The sequence below is a fragment of the Microtus pennsylvanicus genome, chromosome 12 (genome assembly GCF_037038515.1).
Source record: "Microtus pennsylvanicus isolate mMicPen1 chromosome 12, mMicPen1.hap1, whole genome shotgun sequence".
NCBI classification, from domain to species: Eukaryota; Metazoa; Chordata; class Mammalia; order Rodentia; family Cricetidae; genus Microtus; species Microtus pennsylvanicus.
In genome coordinates, this window is record NC_134590.1 from 43554189 (window position 1) to 43560354 (window position 6166).

The 6166-nt window shown below is 35.0% G+C and overlaps 1 non-coding gene across 1 annotated transcript; it reads left to right on the top strand.

The window, feature by feature from the left end:
* The first annotated feature begins 462 nt into the window (after nucleotides 1-462).
* LOC142833236 (U1 spliceosomal RNA) lies at nucleotides 463-628 on the top strand. Its single transcript, XR_012907371.1, has one exon. It is a non-coding gene; the product is annotated as a U1 spliceosomal RNA (small nuclear RNA).
* The last annotated feature ends 5538 nt before the right edge of the window (nucleotides 629-6166 follow it).

Sequence of the window (6166 nt, forward strand, 5' to 3'; positions counted from 1 at the left end):
CATCTAATATCAACTAATGAGTAAGTATATGCCATGTTTTTCTATCTGGGTATGAGTTATCTCACTTAGGATTTTTTTTTCTAGTTCCGTCCATTTGCATGCAAATTTCAAGATGTCATTGTTCTTTACTGTTGGGTAGTGCTCCATTGTGTGAATGAGCCACATTTTCTTTGTCCATTCTTCGGTTGAGGGGCATCTAGGGTGTTTCCAGGTTCTGGCTGTGTCATCTGGGAGCACATTCTCTTTGGAGGTATACCTTGCTCAGCCTAGAAAAAGCAGTGGGGAGGACCTTGGTCTTGCACGGAAGTGAAGTGTAGACTTTGTAGATTCCCCATGGGAAGTCTTATTCTTTCTGAGGAGTGGTTGGGGGGGTGAGAAATATGGGAGGAAAAGAGGAAATGAGAATGAGGAGGGCTATGCAAATGAGAAAAGATTGTATTTAAAAAGTTTTAATAAAAAAAGAAACTTGCTTTGCAGGGGAGATAACCATGATCACAAAGGTGTTGTTCCAAGGAAAGGACATGGCCATTGCACCACTAATGGGCTGACCTCTGTGAATTCCCCAAAAGCAGAAAACTAGACTGCATCACTTGTGGTAGTGGGGACTGTGTTCAAGCACTACCCTCAATAAAAACAAAACAAACAAACAAAAAAAAACAAGAGGCTTACATAATTATGTTTAAAGGATCATTTAGCATTTGAAGAACATGTATAAACTCTCCTATCTAACTTTTGAAGAAATAGAAGTGACAATCTTTAATATCTTAATGATTAAATTAGGAAAATAATTTACAACAGAATTATAGGAGGCTATTCCTCATATACTGACAAGTAAATATGTTGTATATGTAAATAAATTTAAGTGTAAATATTGTAAAATGAAGTGCATGCCTGTAGAGCAATTGTATGCACATGTTGTAATGTTCACAGGTGACACTCTGATCTTTATCTTATTTTTTCTTTGCTTTTATTGTGGCTGCTACTGAGGACTGATCTATAAACACAGAGTCATGGTTTGCAACATGTCTATTTCTTTCTTCTAACTGCTATTAAGTACATATTCACTCCATTTCTCCATCTACTTACTAAGTAAGGATTGTAGCTCTTTACAGCATTCTAGTCAGGACACTGAGGAAGAATACATGCTTTCTGAACCTAAGAAAATTTGCATTATATATCCCCAGGAACATAATTTTGAAAACACGATACATGTATGAGTAATTTGGCATATACTAGTAGTGCTCTTAGTGTGGAATCTGCATCCATGGTGGTGGCACCATCAGTGACTGAGAGCTGCTATATTCTGTCATTCAACAAACATAAAATGTTCCAATTTGTAGTGGCTTCTCAAATGACATAGATACAAGCCAATATCGCATTGCTAATTTTATATTTCTGATTTTTAATGTCCGTGTTTGTCTACATTACTAGTCATATATTAGAATTTCTCACCTATAAATCACTATCATTTGTTCTTTGGAATTGTTAAGTAACTGATATTGATTCTAAGACCTCTTTATATGCTATTTTTGAAAATCACAAAGGATCTGCCAACCTCACTTTTTCTTTCTTAATTTGTGGCATTTGTAATTCAAATAATTTCTAAGTACCTTATCACAATAGACAGTATCCTCTTGTTATTTATAACTTTATTCTACCTAATAGTAGCACTTGGGTGAAAACCTGAGGCAGGTGAATACAGAAACCTGTCTTATGTGTCTTGATGGAAATGAGGTGCTCACAGTAAGATTCAAGTCCAATTAGCTGCATTTCTCACACCCTTATGCCCCAGTAGATGTTTAGGGAGCATTGCATTCTGATAGAAACTACTGTTCTGCTATCAAATGTCAAATACATTATTCATAGCACATAGTGGTAAAGCTTAATAATTAATACCTCAATATCTCTGATAATCAACACTCCTCTTCCTCATGTCAATATATATTTTGGAAATTCTTTGTGATGCATCCTCAAAGCACACATCCCACTCTGCAGGATTTCTGCATTCTAAAAGATATATGCACACGCATGTATCTGAACCGCAGTTCTTGTGGGTCTAAGCAATTACTTCCACCAAGTCCCCATAAACAGAGGTGAAAAGTGTCACCAACTTAATTCTTTCCGAAGATCAGAGGTGGTTCATCTAGATGAAGTACTCACTCTAAAACTCTGATGACTGAAGGTCATCCACAGCTCAGGATGTATGCAGAAATGGACCTTTTTCACAACGTAGCTTGAAAACTGACAGTTTGCAGAAATAGACCGCAGTGAATACATAGGAAGAGATTGCCCAGGGAATGACTCAGTCCTTAGACTGTTCATAACTCTGAGAACTAATATATCTAACAAAGAGGAAGGGCACAGTTTTTAGTTCGATGATGACAATATATCACTTATTATACAAAATAGAAAGTTTGAGTTAAAAATATCACCATCCCTTTAACCAATACTATCTATAACCTCTCCTTAGTACCAACAATTACCATATATTTAAACAATGGAGTATATATCCCCCTCTCATCAGAGAGCTACTCTCTTTGGAATACTGGTTTTTTTTAATCTAGATTATCCTGAGCTATTGTTGTAATTGTGAAGTCAAAATTAATTCATGGGAATAATATGAATTATATATTTATAAGAATCTCCCAGCATTTCATAAATTTCAATTGGTATAATGAAAGGACTGGATATATATTATTCTTATATGGAGTGAGAATTATTATTATTGTTGAAATGACAATAAAATGAAGCACAGGCACATAGCCAGGGATTAGAAAAGCAATCTTAAAAAATGAACTTGGGAAGGTGACTTCAAATTAGGGTGATAGGCAGGAAATATACAAATACACATTTAGAAATAGTCAAATTGATTAAAAACTGGGACTTGGAATCTTCAACATTCAATGTCAAATTCTGATTCTCTGCTGGCATATTAGGAAATGTGTTCTCTCTGCACCCCAGGCCATTTAGGTATGTTTTCTCTAACTGTAACCTGGTTTCACAAAGAGTCATTTTTATTTCTCTTGAGAGTGCTGTAGCCTAAAGCATTAAGACCTACATCTACCCATGATAGAAATTTACCTCCAATATGACCAAGACAAGATGATTTCAACTCTTATGTGCACGATGGCTCCCTGCTGCTCTTGGTTTTGTGAGACTCTTTGTTCACTCTCCCTGAAGTTGTAGAGTTTATTTTTTTTCCATTAACAAGAGAACATTTCAAGTCTGCTGGTGTCCCTTTAGTGACTGAGGTGGCATTACTGCTAACTTCAGCACTTTGACATGGTTACAGACAAGTTTTAGATCATAATTCTAACACTATTACTAACAGTAATGGTTCTCAAACAATACAACTGTAAGAGAAAACCAGGAAATTACATGGGAAAGAGAAGGTGTGGAAGGAGCTCCATTCAAAGGTGAGGATCTCCATGGACAGAAAATCTCCTTTATGCATTGACTGAACTCTAAATGGGCCTTTCCTATTGACAAGCTAAAGATATTTCTCATAATGGGCGAGTCAAGCAACAAAAACTCATTTCCTTTCAATTGAAGTGAATTGTTAAAGTCATTGCTTCAAAGAATGACCTCCTTAGAAACGGGGCACAGCATTTTAGTTCTGTTCCTCCTCCATCTGTCTGTAGTTAGCAGGAAACTGTCCTCTGTCACTTGCCTTACTATAAAGGGACCCTTTGAGTAAGAATAGAAGAACAGTGTCCATATGGTGGTGTAATTCTTTGACAGACTTCTTCTTATTCTCCACTTAACTACTTTGTTAATCATCTGCATTGTATTCTTGGCTGTTCAGCTCCTGATTTTCCAAATGACTTAGATCTTTGTAAAAACATAAATGAACATCCACATGGAATTCATTTAGCATTTAACCCTCAGCATAGTGCAGAAATATAATGTGACAACGTTCGGTATGAATTCCCTTGGGGCAGAGAATGTATTCACCACGTGCTTGTGTTTTGCTATGGTCTGATGGGACATGTATTTAGGGTGACAACCTTTCCTTGCTATTTTGTTGAGGTCAGATGAAAAGTTTAAAAATAATAGTCAAACATTTCACCATTTTTGATCCTACTGAGGATCTTGCTTAGAATTTTATTTACATGTTTCTATTCTATGCATCTGGAATTTTCAGTGTTAATTGTAATTGTAACAGTATGTTTATTTACTTCTGTTTTTCCAGAAAAAAAAGAGAAAATGATCACTGATCTTTTCATTAAATAACCAGCTTATCATGTGTAAATCAAACGTAATAGCAGCATTATAAATATCTAACCTTTAATATTTTGATGAGTTTGCAGTAAATTCCTATATCTTTAAGGCTTTGATATTTTCTAAATTTTATGTTAACTTCTAAACATCATGGAAAATATTAACTGCTCTCAGGCTTTGAGAAACTAATATTCTAGTTCATCAGAATATTTAAGAGAAATGCAATGGAAAATGCCAGTAAGTAATCAGTATAAAATGGTGATATGAGACACATGTATGATTCATCAGTATATACCTATGCATAGGTTTAATAACCACCTAAATAGAAATGTAATCATTATTCTGAGTCAAAAGCATTTAGATAAAAATTAAAATAAAACACATTTAGAAAAATTTTAAATATTCATGATTTCTTCTGCGGATGTTGCATTTATTTTCATCATGTTTTACCATAATAATTTGAAAATTTAAGTACCAAGGCCAAATCCTGGTTAGATAATTTTTCTTTCAAAATATTTATTGACTCTGTATGGCAAAGTAGATGAGTGTTAAAAATGGAGCAAAAAATTATGTTATGCTAGTCTTTTTGCTAAGATATATTTGCTGTTTAAAATTCTATAACAAACAGGAATCTTCTGAATGAACTCTTAGTGATTTTATTCTAATCACTATGTTTCTATAGTGAAGATCACTTCACTAACATTTAAAGTGGCAATGGAAGCTTAAATTTTTAGTGAGAGCACAGTACTGCCAACAGAGATGCAAAGGAAAGTTTGTACCAGAGTGGCAAAGTCAAAAAGGAAAAGTCAGTCCTAGCGAAACCTTTTACACCTGGAGGCCACGTGAGGCATGTGACACTGGGGAGCTTCTGTGTTTGATCTTGAACATACCTGACATGGTTTTTGAGGCAAATTACCACTAAAGTGGTATGGTCAGAGAAAGGCGTCAAGAAGAGAGAAGGCTAATTTAATTGCCTTTGTTCCTCAGTGACATAACTTAAATTGAGCTTGTGTTTCTGAGAGCACAGGGGTATTTGCATACCTGGATTTCCATAAGTGGAAAAATGAGCTCAAAGCACCTGAGCCTACTGATAATGTAGCACTTGATATTTAAAGGACAAAGAATACAGTGGGGAATCATGGAAATCTGTAAATTCTTTTAAGTGTTTTATCCTGACTTGGGCAGAGGTGCATATAGTATTAAGTTTCCATTCAAATGTAAATAGCAAACAATAAATACAAAGGGGAAAAGTCAAAAGTCAAATAACATACCCTCAATATATACTCTTGGAGAACAGTTATAATTCATGGCTAAGTTTAAGTAAATTAGGCATTAATCAGCTCCGTTGATTTTTATTTATTGATTGACTGATTGACTTTTATTGAGCTCTACATTTTTTCTGTTCCCCTCCCTGCTTCTCCCTATCCCCCTTCAACCTTCCCTCTAGGTTCCCAGGCTCCCAATTTACTCAGGAGATCTTTTCTTTTTCTACTTCCCATGTAGATTAGATCTATGTAAGTCTCTCTTAGTGTCCTCATTGTTGTCTAAATTCTCTGGGATTGTGGTTTGCAAGGAAATGGATAGAGCTAGAAAACATTATTTTGGGTGAGGTAACCCAGACACAGAAAGACAATTATCATATGTACTCACACATAGGTGGTTTTTAGACATAAAGCAAAGAAAATCAGCTCCATTGATTTGAGTGCTCTAATCTGAAACAAAGATATCAAAACCTCTTTGAAACAGGTTAATATCCTGACATAGACTGATACAAATGGCTTGTGTAGAAGATCTTCATCTAAATTTAACTAAATGTATAATGAATTACGGAAGTACCGGGGTAATGATTCCAAGCTAAATAAAAGTTGGACGATGTCCATCAGATTTCAAGTGCTGAAAAACTTTAAATCTTTAACTAGAAATATGGTTGTGCTATTATTTCTTA